The sequence below is a fragment of the Spermophilus citellus genome (genome assembly GCF_964194105.1).
Source record: "Spermophilus citellus genome assembly, chromosome: 4".
Taxonomy (NCBI): Eukaryota; Metazoa; Chordata; class Mammalia; order Rodentia; family Sciuridae; genus Spermophilus; species Spermophilus citellus.
This window is the reverse complement of record NC_138185.1, coordinates 178,993,555-179,014,773: the sequence shown is the minus strand read 5'-3', so window position 1 is coordinate 179,014,773 and position 21,219 is coordinate 178,993,555.

Below are 21,219 nucleotides of genomic sequence, written 5' to 3'. Positions count from 1 at the left end.
TCTTCCTTGAAATCTGGCAAGAGAATCACGTTAAGTCCTTGAACCAAACAAATCTCTTAAATCAGCAGGGGAGCAGAGAGGGTGAAGATGTACAGTTAAGGAAATAAAAAAGATAAAAGCATTGGATTACAATTCCTTTTTGAACAGAAGGGGGGCATCATTTGTGAGGGAAGGAATGAGAATGAAATTAAATCCACCTGGAACTCAGCAGACCAAGAACCCACCCCAATGCAGTCTACCGAGGTGGACCCTTGAGTTTATGTAAATGTACCTGCAAGTGTGTGTCTGAAGCTAATTCTTTGGTGCAAAGTTCCCATCAGCAGCAGGACCTCAGTTCCAATTGTAAAGTACACTGATGCTTAGCTCCCTCAGTCTGATGGAGACTTTCAGTGTTAATGAGCTTCCTTGTTCCTTCCAGCGTGTGACTCTCAACGCCCTCTTGGCTCTTCTACAACATCAAGCTTGACTACAGTATTTTCTTTATGGGTGGTTACAACTTAGTAATAGCTTAGTGATAGCTTTTACAGTGCACAAAAACACTGCACTTTAAGAGAAAAAAACGTAGTCACTGTAACGGGAATTAATTTTAAAATGTCAAATGTTCATTTGGCTTATTTTGCTGAACTGTAGTTTTTTTCATCAATGTATAATAATAATAATATCTGTTCATAGTGTTATGGCCAAAGTAGTGTTTCTCCCAAGCTTCTTCAAAGCCTAAGACTGATGGTGCAGAATGGAATCTGTCAGCTTCAAAGCCTTGATCCAGCTCCTAGGTTCCCAGGTCCGCAGACCAAGGGATTCCCCGAACACAGCGCCTCCTGTCTTACAGACCGAGTGCTAGATTTTCCAGCAGGTGCCCACAGCGATAACCCCTGGAGAGACTGGTTGAAACTCGCACGTGTCTTTCAGGCAGGGATTTTGGTCTGCGGCAGCATTCGTAGACACCTAACAAATTTAGAAGGTGAAGTTCTAATGTACTCCACATGCTACCCAGTCAGTTTCCCTGAGGGTTAAAAGAGAATCAGCAGGGCCACGCAGTGTCCTTGACTAGGAAACACACACACACACACACACACACACACACACACACGCTGCTGTCTCTCAGGGTTGATGGCCAGTTGGCAGCCAGGTAAAGAGTCCAGCTGCCTAACCCTGCTTTGTTTCCAACCACTTTCCCCAATTAGGTCCTTACAGTGTTGCACAACTGCTTTGCAAAGACTGCTGTTTTCTTAGGGGAGTTAAACCTGTCTTCAGCTCTAGGAGGCTGAGTGGACTCAGGGCAGGGAAATCACTAGAGCAGCCACGTGGCAGTTCCTGAGAAGTCCCGAGCCAATCTCGCAGGGGTGAGGACTGGTCTTCGGCAGCCGGGGGCAGCCGAGGGCAGCCGAGGTAGCGGGGAGAGCGGGCTCCTCAAGTGGAGGACGCTGGGGCAGTCAGGACCTTGGGGTACCCTAGTACATAAGGCAGCCGCGGATCCAGAAAGCTGCTCCTGCCACGCGTTTGGGGCCTGCTCCCTCCCTGCACAGACCCTCGTAGGAGGTCCATTGACTGAACCCGTGTGCCTCCGCTCATCCTCCCCGCAGATATTGACCAGGCAGGGAGAAGCAGAGGGTATGACGACTAAAGACTAAAGATGTCTCCAAGCCAAGGCTCCTGTCGTGGACCCAGCTGGTGGCCTCCCCAAGCCTGGGCCCTACCTATTTAGCGATCGAAGGGTGTGGACGAAAGCAGGGTCTGGGGTGGCTGGCCTCTGCGATGCGATGCCCCTGGATTCTCTCCAGGGCTTCCCTCTATGGCTTTTCCTAGTCTGCCTCCTTTCCCCGACGACTCTCGTCGGTGCTGTGATCAGGTCAGGACCTCCGTGGGCCCAGCCACGCTTGGTGCGGGGTGGTCCGAATTTATCCTCGGTCCCCCACCTCCTACCCAGATAAGAAGCTTAAGTCTTCCTCCTGCAAGAGAGAGAATCAGACTCAATGAAAGACCTGTGGTCTTTAACTCTGTTCAAAGCCGACCCCAACTGGGACCTGGCTCAGCTGAGGAATGAGGAAGGCCGGAACGCAGAAAGCCTCTGCTGGCCCTGGCGATTTGAAGTGTGCCTGGAGAAGGGACCTGAGTGCCTCCGGAGCGCCTGTCTTAAGCGTCCCGCCCACGACCGCGGGGGGCGCTGCGGTCGGCTCTGAGGGGCCCACTCTCGCCCTGACCAGCCAGAGGCGCAGGGCCAGCCTTGGAGCTCCTTTTCTTTGACCGCCTCTCCCTTCTTTGCCTTTTCTTTCCTCATACTTTCGCTCCTCTCTTCCTTCTGACACTAAATCATTAATTAAGGAATTAACTCCCCACTTATAAGACGTCCCACTCCCAGTAGGTAGGCCCCCTACAACCACCTGAAGGACGTCGTCGGGCCACTTCTGTGCGGAGTCCTTTTGCTGTTCTCGCTGCATCCCTGGCCAGGTGGTGTGTGCGCCCGTGTGTGTCTCCAATACTCAACACTAGGGCTTTCTGTTATTCTATTGTAAACAAACAAACATCAGCCATTAGGTTTGTCCCTTCTCCTACTGATTTCTGTCGTCGGAGTCGCCGATGGGTTTCAGAACCGTCCCAGAGTTCGTGGACCTGGCTCGCCAACAGCCGGATGTCAGAGCCGGAGCTGCTCCCCCCCACCTGGCTTCTCCCGCGGGCGACAAAACCGTCTCTGGCCGTGAGCGAGCTTCGCCTTGCCAAAACCAACTCACATTTTCATGTATTCAAATGAGAAATGTTAGAAAGGGCGACTGGCTCTTCTGGGCAATCAAAGTCCCATCCGTTCCCACAGCGAAAGCGAGCCTTCGTCCCTCGAGGCCAGGGAGTGGATAAGGCACCCCTGCCCCGACAGTCGCGCATCTTCCAGTTGCGTTTTCCCCCAAGTTACTGACTTCTTTATTCCGACTGGTCGAAGCGGGCTAGCTGGAGGACTTCTTCAGCCCCAGCCAGTCAGTCCCTCGTTACCCGCGCAGTCTTCACTCCTTGGCGCCCACACTGTCCTTTGGCTTTTCCTGTTTACTTAAAACCCGCTTGGGTTGTCATTGTGGGGAAAGGACTGGAAATACACTCTTCACACAAAGGGTTGGACAATTAGGGGAAAACGTGACACCGGTTAGGTCTAAGGTTGAACAGAAAGGAACTAGTGCTACTGAAGTCCTACTGTGTACCACAGATTGGGCGGGGCGCTTGGAGATCCCAGCATTTCCTCTTCACCTGCTTTTCTGGTGCCCTGCCCAAGAGCTGGGAAATTGGAAGCCTGGGCGACAGTAGGTCAGGACCTTGATCCCTCACCACAGAAGAGGCCCTCACTAATAGGAAACTGTAATGGAAATCAAGGAGTTGGAAAAGTCAACGAATTTCATCTCTTGCAGCTGAAACATTAAATCCGCCCTGAATGTTAGGCAAGTGTTCAGCTTCCTCATCATGGTGACTTAGCTTTGGCTATTCAAGTGTGATTGCCCTCAAATTTATGCAGTTCTATTTAAAAGATGCGTTTGTAACAACTATATAAAACATATTCTACATTTGGAAGAATTAACTACAAAAATGCAGTATTTTTTTATTGTTTCCTGATTATCCCCCCACACACACACCCGCCATTTTGAAATCATGCTTTGGACTGGTAAAGACACAAATTTACTGACCTGACATGTAGAGGGAAATTACATTCATAATCTAAATTTAAAATTTTATTGGAGGGCACTGTTGGGGGGCTGCTTCTGGGTCTTTTAGCAGCTACTCCAGAGAAAACATTAGAGGACAGTTTTGTTTTAAAAGTGGCACATTTATTTGCCATTTATTTGTGGTCCTATGGACCACAGAACAAAACTAGCTTAGCTCACCTTGCAGTGAGCTTACTTCTAAACAAGACATACTGTGAAGAAGCTTCCATGGCAGCACTTGCTTTGCTGGAACAACAGTGAGATTTGCAGAAATTGGATCATTTTCTTTCTTTCGTTTTTAAAAATTCTAATTTGTTATACATAATGGCAGAATGCAATTCATTTCACATTACACATATAGAGTACAATTTTTCAAGACACTGTACACAAAGTATTTTCACACCATTCGTGTCTTATATGTGTACTTAGGTTAATGATTTCTAACTCACTCCACCATCATTCCTACCCCCTTCCCTCCTCCTTTCCCCTCTCTCCCCTTTGCCCTTTCTAAAAGTTCCTCCATTTCTCCCATGCTCCCCTCCAACCCCCATCCCCCAATCGCCATTATGTGTCAGCACAAAACTTGGATCACTTTCTAAATGTTTTGTTCTGATTTTCTACATGGATCAAGGTAAGGAAATGCAGGGCCACCATGAGGCATGGCCTATGGTAGCAAGTTCAGAGCAGACTCCTGGGGTCCTTGGTGAGAACTTTGCACATCTTTCCCAAACCAATTGAATTCTGCTCTCCTTAGGTCCACATCCTGCTCTAGATTTCTGCCAAATTCTTTTCAGTCTTCTACAGCAAATTGCATTTGTTTCTTGTTGCTCTCTGAGGGCAGGAACCACTGTTATTCCCCAAGCTAGAGCAGAGCAGAGTAGACTTCAAAGATTTATTCAAATAATCAATGACCTTAGCTCAGAGACTGGCCAGGCTAGCCTTAGGCAGGAGGGATTCATAAGTATCAAAATTATATCCACTTGCTTTTTAAGACTTCATGTGAGAGGACCTCAGTCCTGTGCATTGGGAAAACAAAGGGCTTGTGGAATGAATGGAAGAGGGAAGGAATGGATGGACAGATGCCTTTAGCAGAATGGACAGGATGTCTGAGCCTGAAACTCCTAGGCTTCCAAGTCCCATAGGCCTGACTCTTTCCTTGACATTGATGCCTGCTTTTAACCAAAACCATTAGGTCACATTATGAAATTGGAATTTCTCCCCTTCTTAGATACTTGGACATGGGTGGGATCACCAGCCAAGCCTTGCCCATATATGGCTACTGATGTATGACCCAAGGCAAATATTTCATTTCCCTCACTGTGAAAAGGCAGCAGCCACACCTATCATTAGCAGATATCAATTAAAAGTTAAAGAACCCCATCAATTTTCCATCAAGAAAATGTTTTACTCAGAGCTGTAAAGGAAACATCCATGTTTAAACAATATGTTTAAATTGGCAAACAAATAAAGCCCAGCTCTTGCAGTGAGAAGGAAAAGACTTGCCACAGAGCTCTGTTCGTGCAAGGTTGAATTCAGGGGTTTAGAGCAAGTTGCCTTCTGCCCTGCTCTGGGCTTGCGTGGAGGATGTGAGGGGCCTGGGACCCCCAGTGCTGGCTGGTACAGGTGCTAGGTTTGCTCTGTGGCTGCCAAAGTTATGATCCTCCCTAGTGCCTCCTTCTTAGCAGAAGGAGGGGTGCTAGAAATTACCAGATCCTAAACTTAATTGCCTTTCAGCACAAAGTATTTCATTCTATGTATATTCCTTGTGTAATGTAATAGTTTTCTTAAATGACTGCCAATCCCTCCCAGAATACATGCGTTGTTGCAAGGTATTAACTGGAGACTCCTTGTGTCATTCTCCCCCCCCCCCCCCTGAAATTTTATTTGCCACAAAAGCAGACATTTGGGAAGTCCTTGAGAGAGGAAGCAGGTCTGCCTCCTTCTTAGGGTTGCTGTCACTTGGGAAGCCACAGGGTTGTGTAATCCTCCAGCTGCATCTGGTGTTTCCAATATCCCCTTATTCCCTACCCAGAGGGTGTGGGTTTCAGCAATCGCTGGAATCCTATCCTGAACCTGCACCGCAACCTCCGCCGTGCTTTCAGATCACCCTCTCTTCCAGTGTGCCCGTATGCATCCCATCTGATTCCGGACTACTGTCACCCCATGGGGTGGGGGGATTGGGGTAGGGAGCTTTGAACTCTGGTCCAGCAGATTGGCCTTGAAGGCTCAGGATCTGGTTCTAGCAGATCTGGTGTACATTTCAAATGCTTTTGAGGATGTAGTTGGTGGGGTGGAGACCATTTTCCTTATCCACTGGCTTCCTCCCACCAAAAATACCTTTCATTGTGAATCATTGGTCCCCTCAGACTTCATGACCCTCTCCCCCACACCCCATGCTGAGAGAAATGGTTTCAATAAATAAAGCCCAGTGCTGGGGTTGAAGGTCAGTTTGCACTGGAGCAGGAGGTTCTAAAACTCCAGCAGGTGCTGGAATGGGAATAAACCAGGCCATGAGTCCAAGGATGAGATGGAGAAACTGAGAACCAGAGAGTGTATATGGCAATGCCATTGGTGATGGGAGGGTCCATAAAGAGGGGTGTGTGTGTGTGTGTGTGTGTGTGTGTGTGTTGGGGTTGCAGCATGGCTAGAAGCTAGGACCTCGAACTTTTGCTGGGGAACTCAGGCAGACCCTAGGTACCACATAATGAGCTTGGACCTGATGTTCTGGTTTTGGCAATGTTGATGGTAGGGACAAATCTGGAGTGGCTAGTGGCTCAGGTTTGAACTTGATGTTCTTCCCCAAGGGAATGAGGACCTGTGTGAACCTAGGGAAAAGAACTGTTTTGGAGGTAAGGTGTGTGTGTGTGTGTGTGTGTGTGTGTGTGTGTGTGTGTGTGTGTGTGTAGGGGTGTTCAGCTCCTGGAAGTGTCTGGTGAAGTCTCTTAGAGCACTGCCACTAAGATTTCCTTCCCTTTTGCTGAATATCTAGTTTTATAGTCTATAGTTCCTGGTCAAATTTGGGCAAAAGCCTTTCTGCTTTTTACTGCACAGCATCTCCAAGAACAGTAACAGCAGGAGAGAGAGCATAACCTGTCCTTCCTACTTCCAAGTGCAGCAGAGCCTCTTCAGTGCACAGCTGCCCAGTGCTCTCATACTCCCCTTGCCGGGGCTGGTGTTCTCAGGCCCCTGTGTCTGAGTCTGAGATTTCTGAGAATTTCTATCACACAAATTCCAAGGGGCTCCTTCAATGTAATTGACAAAAACAAATGGGTGTTGGCAAACCAGGTGTTTGGAATCAGACCCAGATTCTGCAGGAGACTAGCTCTCTCTGAGCCTCAGTTTTCTCAATTGTAAAATGAGCATGTTAGAACTCATCTCCATACCAATGAGGACAGAATAAGTACACAATAAATGATAACATAAAGAGCCGTCACAGAATTCTGGGAGCCTGGGTGGTGCTGGATGATGCTGGGACACAAAAAAGATTCAGGCCTACAATCCAGGTGTGCTTTCCCTTCCCCTTCCAGGTCTCTGCTTGGGACCTCTGGCCTGGCTTTCTAGATGTTGCAATGTCTCCCTGGTATAATTAGCAAGGAGGAAGGAGCTTTAGAGTGGGAACTGGGCATTCAGTGGGGATGGGTCTCAATGTCCTATCTGGAGTTCCCTCCCCATCTTCCAGAAGGGTGAGGCTGCTCTCCACAGAGTCTGGATGGGTGGCAGAGGAAAAGTGCCACTAGAAGGGATCAGGAGACTACATTGAGGACCTTCTAGGGGAAAGGAGGCTCAAGGGGGAAAGAGATGAGCAGGCCCACACTTGCCATCATACATAACCCACACAGGCTAGCAGGATGAATTGTTCTTCCTTCCACCCCTATAATAGAAAGGGAAGATACTGTCCAAAGATCCTGCCTGTGGCTTCCCTGGGCTCCTGAGATGGTTGTCTAGGCCCAGGTTGACTAGCTCCACCTGCAATCTTTGGCAGTCTCAGGCATCTTCTCTTTCAGATTTCTACCATCACTTGGGTTATGGTAAGCCCAGGGAAACTGAGTTTTAGCCTGAGAGGGGAGGGAAGCGGGAGAAAAAAAAGAATGCTGAGTTTGGGCTCCTCAGAGGCCACTGTAAGCCTCAGCATTGGAATTTGGGGAGAGCTGATATGATAAAACCTTTGATTTCTTCCAGATACTTTCCCCTCCTAGTTCCCTTCTCACGCACAGAGTTTAAAGGAGCCATTCACTATCATTTGGAGAAGTATCACCTAGACATTGTCTAAAATTATGAAAATCCAAAATGTGATTAGAGCAAGGAAACATTAGTTGCTGTCTTTGAGAATTATGTGATTTGAATTCCCTAACAAAAGTTTCTTCCTGGGGTGCAAGTCCATCTGAAATGAAGCAAGCATGCTGTGCTTTGGGTGGATTCTTCAAATATGAAAGACCTGAAATATTACCTTGCATGTGCAAGAAATCTTGATGGGGTGCCAAAGCTTAATTATGAAAAACAGTGTTTAAGAACACCAAATCACAAAAGGGTTTCACAGATGTAGAGCCATCTGCTGAGATGAAGATTCATGAGTTGTTCACCCCCTCCTACTGAGGAAGTTTGGAATTGTTGAGGTTCAGCTGTGGGCGAGGGACTCTTTGTCTCGTAAATTTTAGACAAAGTTCGGGTGGGCTAAGTGGATGCTGTGTAGAAGTGCTATGAAGTTTTGAATTCTGTTTCATGAAGCAATCAGAATCCAGGTGGGTAAAATAAAATGTTTTTTCACTGGAGAACAGACAAACAACACATCTTTAAGGCTTACTGATCTTCTTTGGGTGGGTATTGGGGGAAGTGAGCACAGGGAAAGTGGGCTGGTGCACAGAAGCCTCAGGCAGCGATCTCTGGCTAAATGTGGCTTCTGTTTTTACAGCTTACTTACGGAGAGATGTTAGTTTTTCTAAGCATAAACCGGCATTGCTTCTCTAAGCTCAGTGTTTAGGCTACAAAGCTCATACAACCATCTTACATACCTACCATTAGAAAAGGAATGGTTCTGACCCCAAACGCAGCGAAATCTCTAGTGCATTACCATATTTGGAGAACACCTCTGTGAAAACCTTTGGAGGTGTAAAGTGTCACTGGAATGTTAAACTCCAACCACTACCTCCAAGAAAAATAAATCCTTAATTCTCAGCCAACTACACCTGTTTTGGACCAGGCATATTAGTGTTATTTATATCTTTTCTTTGTAAATGGGTAATTTTACTGCTCAGGGCTTGCTAACCCTCCCCACCCCCACCCCTCCTCCAGTGCTGGGGATTGAACCAGCTAGACAAATGCTTGGACTTGCTAGACAAATGTTTTACTACTGAGCTACATTGCCAGCCTCTGTGCCTGCTATTTTTTGTTTGTTTGTTTGTTTGTTTTTTTATTGGATGTTCACAACATTACCAAGCTCTTGACAAATCATATTTCATACATTAGAATCAAGTGGGTTATGAACTCCCATTTTTACCCCAAATACAGATTGCAGAATCACATCGGTTACACATCACATTTTTACATACTGCCATATTAGTGACTGTTGTATTCTGCTACCTTTCCTATCCTCTACTATCCCCCCTCCCCTCCCCTCCCATCTTCTCTCTCTACCCCATCTACTGTAATTCATTTCCCTCCATGTTTGTTATCCCATTCCCCTCATAACCTCTTATATATAATTTTGTAAAACAATGAGGGTCTCCCTCCATTTCCATGTGATTTCCCTTTTTTTTTTCCCTTTCCCTCCCGCCTCATGTCTCTGTTTAATGTTAAACTTTTCTTCCTGCTCTTCCTCCCTGTTCTGTTCTTAGTTGCTCTCATTATATCAAAGAAGACATTTGGTATTTGTTTTTTAGGGATTGGCTAGCTTCACTAAGAATAATCTGCTCTAGTGCCATCCATTTCCCTGCAAATTCCGCGATTTTGTCATTTTTTAGTGCTGCGTAATACTCCATGGTGTATAAATGCCACATTTTTTTTATCCATTCATCTATTGAAGGGCATCTGGGTTGATTCCACAGTCTGGCAATTGTGAATTGTGCTGCTATGAACATCGATGTGGCAGTATCCCTGTAGTGTGCTCTTTTAAGGTCTTCAGGAAATAGTCCGAGAAGGGCAATAGCTGGGTCAAATGGTGGTTCCATTCCCAGCTTTCCCAGGAATCTCCAAACTGCTTTCCAAATTTGTGCCTGCTATTTTTAATCTTACCTTAAGTACCCTGGGATCAGGCAGGAGCCAGACTTTTGAGGCATCTCAGGATAGAGGTGATTGGCTTCCCAGGGGGTCCATTACTGAACTTCATAAGCTTAGATGTTAGAACCATTTCAGAATTTAAGGTCTGGAGAAAGGCTAGCATATGGTCATTAGTGAACAGGGTGGTTGGAGAGGTTGGACGCCGTCAATACTAGGGCAGGACCACAATGTGGGGCAACCTATCTCAATACACTAGTTTCTGTGGATTAATGGCAGTATAGGCAGCTTTTGGAGGGAGACTTTGCTGGTTATTCTCTTTTATACTCCCCAGGTTCCTGCTTTTGGCCCCAGGAGGCCAACATCTATGAGCTATAGTACTTAGATTTTCTTACCTTTGGGCTTCAATCTAGTTTAGCCAGTGGGTAGCAATGATCAGGAACGAAGGGCAGAGGACAATGAGTGGGAGGAGTTACTGATTCTTGCTTTCTCCCTGCAGTCCTGTGGCTTGTTCTTTTAAGTCCTCTCTCCATTTTTACAGGCCCTACTAGGCAGCCCTTCTTTTGCAGGTTTAGCTTTTACCAGCTCTGCTAACCGCCCCACCCCACCACCCCCCGCCTGCACCTTTCCCCTTCAGATCAAGGGGTAACACCTGCTGTTGCTAGATTTTGGGTGACTCTTGAACTCTTGTAGTTGTCTCTCACCCACCCACACTCTTATAAATAGTTCCTTCAGTTCCCTCTTCCTCCTCTTCCACCTTCCAGTTAAACTCTTTAGAGTCTGCCATCTGTTTTCTGTGGGGAATTAACTGATGAGGAGGGGAGTGAACACTCATGGAAGTGAAGTATGATGGTTTCAGTCATCTCCAGTGTCATCCTCATATTGTAACTCACCAAAAAAAGGCTTTACTCCTTCTCCATCACCATCTTGCATGGAAGTTCCAGGAATCTCTCTGGTGACAGTTTTCTTCAGGCTCATCTGCCTCTGGGTCTAGCAGGAGAGCAAACTTGGAATTTATTTTTTTTTTTACATTCAACACTTTGATTTTGCATTTGATTTCATTGTTAAGGTAATTGACAAATATTGATAGCTAAAACCAAATACTGATAGCATTTAAGTTTTTTTTTTTCTTTTTAAACCTTCAGTGAACTAATCTGTGCTATAAACTAAAGACTGAGACTTATGTTAGTGGTAAGTTGTGTTAATATTGAACTAGGTCCGGTGACTATGAGACTCACTGGTAATGTTCATGTATGTTCCTAAAGGCCTGTGCACATTTGGCCTTTTCATCTCTAGAACATTAAGTCTAGAGCTCTGTTCTCTTCAGTGTCCTGGCAACAACTCATTCTTGACTAATGCCAAATTAATGACATTACTTAGGTAATGGGAACTCTTTGTGCTAGGCACTATATTGAATATTAGGGATAATAAATTTAAGACAAGATTCTTGCCTTCAAATGATTAAAACAATGCTTCAATGCCATTATTTAGAAATCTTGCAAATTTCTATGTAGGAAAAGTTTAAAAGCAAAATTTCTATTCAAAAGACACAAAAGTAGTATGGCTTTTGGAATGTTTTGCTACCTGACATCTACTCATAGACATCTATGAGTGAGCCTGTTCCTTTACTCCTTTGCAGATACTTGATTACTAATTTGGTAATTTGATTGATAAAAATTACAATTCTCAGTTTTGATTTGTATTTATGAGATTATTGATGGAGTTAAATATTTTTTATATTTCCATTTCCTATAATATTTCTTCTTTTAGAAACTGCCTGTTCATGTCCCTTTAACTGAAGATTTTGAGTAACTGTCCATTCTTATCTATAGAATATTAATATCATGACACAATGTTACAAAGCTTTGTTTTACAAGATTTTTAAATATTATATAATTCTGTTCATTTAATGCCTAGATTAAAAATTTAACAATTTAAATTTTATGGCTTAGTTCTTACAAGTCTTATCTACACAAAATCAAAATCTTTTATCCAGTTGGAATTTACATGGGTGTATAATATGAAGAAATGACTATTTTCCAATTATTCAAAACTTTGGGCAGGCTCTAATTGTGAGGAGCTTTGAATTCTTTTTGGAGAAATGTGTTTGGAGAACTGTGTTCCATGGTGATATTTGGAGGTGTGGAAGCTGGAAAGTCACATTAGATCTACCTTTACTTGCAGTAAGGTAAACTCGAGAGGGCTCCTGAACTAGATGATAAGAGGACTGGTAGGTGAAATTGTAGTGTTTTCATGACTGCATGAGTAACTTTGTGGGGCTCTTCCAGTCTAAATACCATCTCCTTAAAATGACATTAGCATTTTCGTATGAAGACCTTAATATCAAGAGCGAATCTGAGGGGCTGGGGTTGTGGCTCAGCGGTAGAGCACTCGAGTAGCATGTGCAAGGCCCTGGGTTTGATCCTCAACACCACATAAAAATGGATAAATAAAATGGATAAATAAAATAAAGGTAGTTAGCTGTGTCTAACTACAACTAACAACAACAACAAAAAAAGAGTGAATCTGAAATGCCTTTAGACCAATAACTAACCCCTCCCCCTTTCTCCTTCCTTCCTCACCCCTTCTCCTTTCCCTTCCCTTCTCCTTTTTCTCCTCCCCTTTCTCCTTCCTTTCCTTCCTCTTCCTGCCCTCCCCCCTTCTCTGTCTCCATTTTCTTTTTGGTAAATACACCTAGAATAGAGATTCCTAGCACAGGATTACCAGCTAGGGACTTTGGGTGGATTTTTTAAAAATTCTTTTATCTCTTTGAACATCAGTGCCTTATCTACAAAATGAGGATGACACTAACAGTACCTAGCTCATGAAGTGTATTATCCTATGACATGTACACTTGAATACATAGTTACCGTTTTTGATTATACAAAGTATTAATGATTTTTTTTTTTTTTTGAGCTTGGGTTTCACTATGTTGCTCCGGCTGTCCTCCAACTCCTCGAGTGATCTTCTTTCAGTCTCACAGGTAGCTGGGACTATGGGTGTGGGCCACCATGTGGGACTAATGAACAATATTTATCATTTAAATTGTTTCCTGATAATATGGTTAGATATACTTCAAGGTTACATTAATTTAAAATATTTCCTAGTTTGGAAAACTGAACTCACTGTTTTTGTGCAGCATCCTGCAGAGTATCAAGAACAATTATTCACTTAAGAAGCACTTTGGCTATTTGCTTATTATTTTAATTAGGACCGAGAGGCAATTTACTCCTGGCCTGAAGGGGCTACTTCTATGCTTAGAGTGAAGCTGCCTTCTTAGAGCATCCACAGGATAATGGGATATGATGTGAGTGCAATGAAACCTCAAGAGACAGCAAACCCTTTCCTGCAGTATGCTTCTCATTTTGTGAACATTCAACCATATTTGAACACATCGTGTTAGGGAGAAAGGTAACAAATCTGGGATATAAGATTTTTATCTCTATTTCACAGATGAAGATGCAGAAACCCAGAGAGGGGGGAAGAATCTTGTCCAGGAGGCCAAGCTGAGTTTCACAGCTTAGTTTTGTTTGCCTTTAAAGTAGAAGTTTCCCTCTCAAAGGCCTGAGGATGGCTGAGTACATATCTCCACAATTGGGCTATTGCAGGACCCACCCAGCTCCAGGGGATTGTGCACTGAAGAACATTCTTCTCTCTTGAACACCCAGGAAACATGCTTCCCCCTTCCAGCACCTGGAGTCTCAAGGAAGATCCCAGAAGATTCTATTTGCCACTATCCTGATTTCACTTTTGAGTTGCCTGAGTATTTGGAGAGGGGGGGTTGATAGAGAGTAGAGGGCTAGAACATAAACGTTTGAGGGCCTGCTAAGTGCCAAATATTGAATAAAGTACTTTCATCTACGTTATTTCATTAAATTGGTTTTTTTCTTTCTTTTTTCTTTTTTTTATTGGTTGTTCACAACATTACAAAGCTCTTGACATATCATATTTCATACATTAGATTGAAGTGGGTTATGAACTCCCAATTTTACCCCAAATGCAGATTGCAGAATCACGTTGGTTACACATCCACAATTTTACATAATGCCCTGTTAGTAACTGTTGTATTCTGCTACCTTTCCTATCCCCTACTATCCCCCCTCCCCTTCCCTCACAACTTCTCTCTCTACCCCATCTACTGTAATTCATTTCTCTCCTTGTTTATTTTCCCATTCCCCTCACAACCTCTTATATGTAATTTTGTATATCAGTGAGGGTCTCCCTTCATTTCCATGCAATTTCCCTTTTCTCTCTCTTTCCCTCCCATCTCATGTCTCTGTTTAAAGTTAATCTTTTCTTCCTGCTCTTCCTCCCTACTCTGTTCATAGTTGCTCTCATTATATCAAAGAAGACATTTGGTATTTGTTTTTTAGGGATTGGCTAGCTTCACTGAGCATAATCTGCTCTAGTGCCATCCATTTCCCTGCAAATTCCATGATTTTGTCATTTTTTAGTGCTGCGTAATCTTCCATGGTGTATAAATGCCACATTTTTTTTATCCATTCATCTATTGAAGGGCATCTGGGTTGGTTCCACAGTCTAGCTATTGTGAATTGTGCTGCTATGAACATCGATGTGGCAGTATCCCTGTAGCATGCTCTTTTAAGGTCTTCAGGGAATAGTCCGAGAAGGCCAATAGCAGGGTCAAATGGTGGTTCCATTCCCAGCTTTCCCAGGAATCTCCAAACTGCTTTCCAAATGTCCCTTAAAAAATGGTGAATCGAGGCTTGGTGGTGCACATCTGTAATCCCAGTGGTTCAGGAGATCAAGGCAGGAGCATTGCAGGTTTGAAGCCACCCTCAGTGACTTAGCAAGATTGCAAGCAACTCAGCAAGATCCTGTCTCACAATAAAAAAATAAAAAAAGGACTGGGGACATGGTTTAGTGGTTAAGTACCCTTGGGTTCAATCACTGGTAACAGCAACAACAACAACAAAAGTGAAATATTACACATGAAGATGAACAAAAGAGAAAATAACAGTTTATCACAAAGAAAAAATCCAAATAGCCATCACCAAGGTTAAAAAGTTTAAAAAGTAGAACATTCCTAGCCCCCTAAGACTCTCTCTAGTGCTGTCTACCCACTTACAATTAACTTTCCCTCCCTGAAGATGACTACTCTCTGGTTTTTGTGATTATTACTTTCTTTTGTTTATTTGTAACATATCATGCATCCATGCCACTTTGTGCTGATCAGGGTTTGACCCTTGTATGATGGACTCATAGTGTATGTATCCCTCTATGTCTGGCTCCTTTACTTAACATTACATTTCTGAGAGTTTCATCTTTGCTGTTCCCCAAAGCTAAAATTTGTTCATTTCCTTAATGTATGTTATTGCATTTATAAATATATCACAATTAATTTGTGAATATTAGTTTTGATGACATTTGGGTTGTTTCAGTTTTTAGCTATTATGATTTAGCTATTATGAAACTACTATGAATGCCAATTATTGTGTCTTGGACCACATAAGAAATTCTGAATATGGCTGAATCTGAGATTATAATATGAATTTTCCAGAAATCTGAATCTCATGCCCTTGATTTGAAGATTCTTTTCACAAATTACCCTCACAGTAGACAGCATGGAAGCATACTCCCTGAAATGTACCCTTAACTGACAGTGCATTTTCTTTTAAATAGGCAGAGGAACCGTCTGTCTTGAGGTCCAGCATTATTATGTAACACAGACTAAGAATGCTAAGAAAAATGATTGCTTAAACTGAGCAAAAACAGCCCATGCAGGAGGCTTCAGTCTAGGGGGCTCTTTGGAACCAGCGCCTTCTCCACCGGCGGAGTGCGGGGAATGAGGCATCTCATTTAGGCTCCAGGACCTGGAGGGGGTTCCACCAGCGTAAAGAGGATTCTCTGCAGCCAGGGGCGGGGTGAGGGGTGGGAGTCGGGAGAGCCAGCGCTCGCGGCTTGTTGCCTGGCGACGGAGCGCGCGTCCTTTCCGCATTGAACAGGTTGATCCCACCCGGCCCCTGCGCCCTATCAGGGGCAGTTGCAAATCCCGCCCGCCCCATAGGGTGAATCTTTGACACTTGAATGAGAACACGGACGTCCTCGGAGACAGGTGAGAGCAGACCTCGGATTGGGACCCTGGTGTCTTTGGATTCCGTGGGAAGGAGTGACCGTGATACACGAGCAGAGCAGTTATCTCTTCTGTTCCGTTGCTCTAATCCACTTTGGCAGGTTCCAGGTCCCGCAGAAATCAGGGCTAAAGACAGGGCCGGGTTGAGAAGGGATTGGAGGCTGGAACAGGGGCTGAGCTTCTTGGGTTATGGGGCTGAAATTAAAGTCTAACTTTCATGGGAAAATGAGCACGAGTTGAAGAGGTGGTGGGAGTGAAAACCTGGATGGAAGGTATACTGTGACAGACTGGGCTGTGGGGAAACTGGGAAAAAAAAGAAAAAGAGGAGGAGGAATCAGAGAAGCTTTGGGGAGAGCAAAAGGTCACAGTGAGGAAATTTAATTTCCATTTCTCTGACTTTCTGTGCTATGCCTTTACAGGGTAGCTTGTTTGAGGTTAACTTTAACATCACAGGAGGCGATCACTCCCATTGTGACTGTTGTGTCTAACTTCAGAATAGAGAAGTTTCTGAGTTTGTATCCTGAGTTTGGTAGGCAGTAGGACATTGTGTGCTTAATGTAAGGATTCTTCGTCCTTGAAGGCCAAAGACATTCAATGAATCTATTGTAGACTACCATTACAGGAGTTTAAAGAAAATCAATAGTTATTTTTAAACATGCAAATATAAATGTTTAGCAAATTGCTCTTTTCCTATTTAAAATAGCATACAAGTATAATTTATAATCAATAAACTACACAAATGTATATTTTGTACAATGTAGAGCTGTGCAATTTGTTTATTTTGACAGACATATACATCTTTGAAGCAATTACTGCAATCAAGTAACTGAAACTTTTCCTTTCTCTGCCCACTCTGCTATTCGTTTCTGTTCTTACCCCTTATCCCCAAGACATCACCTATCTGCTGTGAGACACTATATCATAGGTTGCATTTTTTTTTAAAAGAGCATATAGTATGTCTTCTTTTGTGTCTGGCTTCCTTTACTCAGCATAATGATTTATCGGGAACTTTGCCTTGCTTACTATAACTTACTGTAGTGTAAGTTTTGAAGTTGAACAGTATAAATTCTCCATATATTTCTTTTTATATATCCCTTTTGTGATTTAAAACCATTTGAATTTCTATACATTTTAGAATCAGCTTGTAATTTCAAAAAACAAACAAATCTGAAATTTTGGTTGGGACTGCATTGAATCTGTAGATCAATTGGGGGAGAACTGCCATTTTAATGATATTAGTATCTAAAATAGGCATAGTATGTCTCCATTTATGCAGTTTTTAATTTCTATTAACAATGTACTGTAATTTTCATTGTAGAAATTTTGAGCATTTTTTGGTTAGATTAATTCATAAATATTTTATGTTTTGAGGAGGCATCAGTGTAATTGGAATTAGAAAACACTGATTGTTTGCTGCTAGGATATAAAAATACAATTGATTTTATATTTCAGCATTCATTAGTGTTAGTAGTTGTTTTCTAGATTTCTTAAGAAAATCATATCAAGGAAATAGGGAATTTCACCTTTTCCTTTTCAAACTTTATTCCTTTTAGTTCTTTTTCTTGCATTGGCTGGGACCTCCAGTATAATACTGAAGTTATAGTAAGAGTGAGGCATTTTTGCCTTGTTTCCAGTTTAGGGGGAAAACATAAATATGTTAGTTTTAAATTGTTTTTTAAAAAAATTCCTTTAATCATATTGGAATGGTTTCTTCATGATTCATAGTTTTATCAGGGTTATTTGTTTATTTATTTTTATCATGAGTGGGTATTGAATTTAACCAAAAGCTTTTCCACTATCTATTGAAATGATCATGTGTTTTTTCTCCTACACTATGTTAATATTGTGAATTCTAGTGATTTTCAAATAAGTCTAATTAAATTTGTAGTCTTAGTTTTTCAATCTAGGACAAACACTATTAGGTCAGGATATATTATCCTTTTAAAGTTATAATTTCGAATTTGATTTTCTAATATATATACACACACATGTGTGTGTGTGTATATATATTATATATATATTGGAGGGGGGGTACTGGGGATTGAACCCAGGGGTGCTCAACCACTGAGCCATATACTTAGCCCTTTTATTTTTTATTTTGAGATAGGATCTCACTAAGTGCTTAGGGCCTCACTAAGTTGTTGAGCCTGATTTGAACTTGTGATCCTTCTGCCTCAGCTTCCCAAACTACAGTATTACAGGTGGGTGTGCACCTCTGTGCTGGGCTTCATTAGATTCTTGGGGATTTAGATCTCTCTCTGCTATAATTACTTTTTAGCTTGAAGAATTTTATTAAGCATTTCTTATAGTTTGTTTGGACTGGTGAACAATTCTCTTCATTTTCCTCTATCTGAATGTCTTTATTTTGCCCTATTTAAAAAAATGTGACCGATATAAAATTTTGAGATGACAGTTTTGTTTTTTGTTTTGTTTTGTTTTAGTGAGGCTAAGGACCTTGTTTCACACTCCTCTGTTCTAAGTGCTGTCCTGTGGGAAGTCTATGATCATTTGAATTGTTTCCTTGTAAATAATGTATTGTTTACTTCTGCCAGCTTTCAAATTTTATCTTTGGCTTTGGTTTTCTGTAGCTTACTTGGAGTTTTGTTTAAATTTATCTCACTTGGAGTTGACTGAGCTTCTTAAATCTCTCAATTTATATCTTTCTCCAAATTTGGGAATTTCTCAGAAATAATTTTTTTCGAGTGTTTTTTTCTGCTCCATTTTCTCCTGTCCTTTTGGAATATGGATTATCTTACTTGGTTAGGGTATTGATACTGTCTCTACAGGATTTCGAGGTGCTCTCTTTTTTTCTTAAAGCTTTTTTCTTCTGTTGATTTTCCTTCTAGTTCAGTCTTTTCTCTGACATTTCATTTTGCTAGCCAAATTTTTACTAAAAATATTATGTTTTTTAGGTATAAACTTTCTATATTTAATTTTCTTTCTATACTAATATTTTCTTAGTTATCTCTAGTGTATTTTCCTTTACTTCAATGAGCATAGTTATAATAACTGCGTTAAAATCCTTGCTTAAGATGGTCTCAGAGGTATATGTCTATAAACCCAGCTACTTGGGAGGTTGAAGCAGAAAAATTGCAAGATTGAGACCAGCCTGGGAAACAATGAGACCTCTTCTCAAAATAAAATGAAAAGGGGTGGAGGCTCAAAGCCTCAGGCCTTTGGTTCCATACACTGTACTGAAAAAAAAATTCTTGTCCAATAATTTCAATATCTGGGTCATTTCTGAATAAGACACTGGATGAATGTCATTAAATGAGTCACATTTTTCTGCCAAGTACTTTTAGACTATATTGTGGACATTGTGAATGTTTTGTTGAGTACACTAAGGATTCTGCTATATTCTCTCTGAAGAATGTTGGCGTTTTTCATTTAGCAGATGATTCACCAGGTTGTACTCACCGTAAGCTTGCTCTCACTCTCTGTGGCTGGCAAGTTCAGTTCACACCTTTGTGGTGCTGCTTTGAGTTTGCCCCACATATACATGGTTCAAAGGTGAGTCTGAGACTTGTGTGGGATGTAGACACAGAACTGGAGGAGATCTTCTCTGGCACTCTTTTTTCTGGGACTTCTCTTATACTCCTCAGTGATGATTGTTGCCTGGGCTCTGTTCCCTGATTCTTCTGACCAGAATAATGAAAGGCATTCTGTTGAAGCTTTTATCACCTGTACTGTGCTATTTTGCAATTACACACTGTATTTAGGAAAAAGCCACAATAAACCCGAAATTCACATCCTCCAGTGTTTTCATAAGTTTTGACTACCACACAATCTTCCTACTTTTGCTTATTCCTAAGAATTCTCAGATTGTTTTAAAATATTTTGTCAGGGGTTTATAAGTTATTAATTGGTGAGGGATTAATCTGTAAGATGTAGCCATGGAAGTCCAACAAATTGCCTTTGAAACAGGGCAGGCAGCATTTAATAAGTCAAAGGCATAATGAAAATTTAAAAACACACAAGGTTTCATTTTCCTGTCTTGGTTGTTTGAGCAATTAGATGAAGGAAGGATAGAAAATGGGGAGAAGAAAAACAGGGAGAGTATTTGTTATTATACAACTCTTATGTGTATGTATGATATACAGATAGACGTATATTTTTATGTGTATATATATTCACAAGGGATGTGAGCATACTCTAGATTCTGGTGATAAAGATTTGAATAAGTCAAGTTTTTTAGTCACTAAAATTTCTTTGGACTTCTGAAGAGTCAGAAAAAAGTCTCTTTTAAGCTTGAGAACAGCCTTTTCTCTATTTTCTATACACTTTTAAATGAGCACATATAAGTGGTAGTTACTATTACTGATATTATTATTATTGCTATTAATATTATTAGGATTAAAAGCAGCAAAACAAATATTATGAAAAATTTGGAAAAATAGGAAAAATGATTGTTATCTCACTCTTTAGCAAAGTTATTAATATGTTTGTATGTTTCCTTTTAGACTTTTTCAGAAATTATGATTAGAGCACAAACAGATCTTTTTTTACCACTGATATTTAAAAAGCAAATATTGTCTCAGAATTTTTAATTTTCCTTGCAATATTAAAGATTTTACAAGATGAGATAGGCTGTATTTGGACTTAGAAGTTTCTTTTGAAACTTTAGTGATGTGCTTTGGAAGTTAGCATAAACACTAAATTTCAGGAAATAAATTGAGATATTTGACTATGGAACTAAGAGAACACAAATTCTGTTCATTATGGGTCACCCCTCCACCATATATAAAAAGAGAACAAGGTCAGGTAATCCATGTCACCAGCTGGGGCTTGGGCCCCATTCTCAATGTTATACTGTGATGAGTTCGGCCTAACATAAGCTGGAATTCTTTCCCTGTAACCAGATGGGTTCACGTAGCTTGGAACCAGGTCATCCAATGTCCACTCTATTTATTTCTATTTTAGTTAGCCTCTAGGGAAGAATTTGGATTTGCTGTTCCAGTAGGAGAAGCAGCCACACCTACAAGAATCCAATAGCAATTTGCACCCAAGTCTGCTAAGGCCTGTTAGCCATTATTTTGGTCAGGAAATGTCTACCTGATGCCTGACCTAGCCTTGTGAAGGAGGAGAAAAGGTTGTCCCTTAGCCTTTCTGACTAACCAACCACTTGGCCTTGAACCTTCCAGTAGAAAAGGAAGGAAAAGGGACAGAATTCCAAATTTGAACACAAAAAATTATTGCTTGAGCTCCTTTCTGTTCCGTTTTGAAGTGCAAGATAAA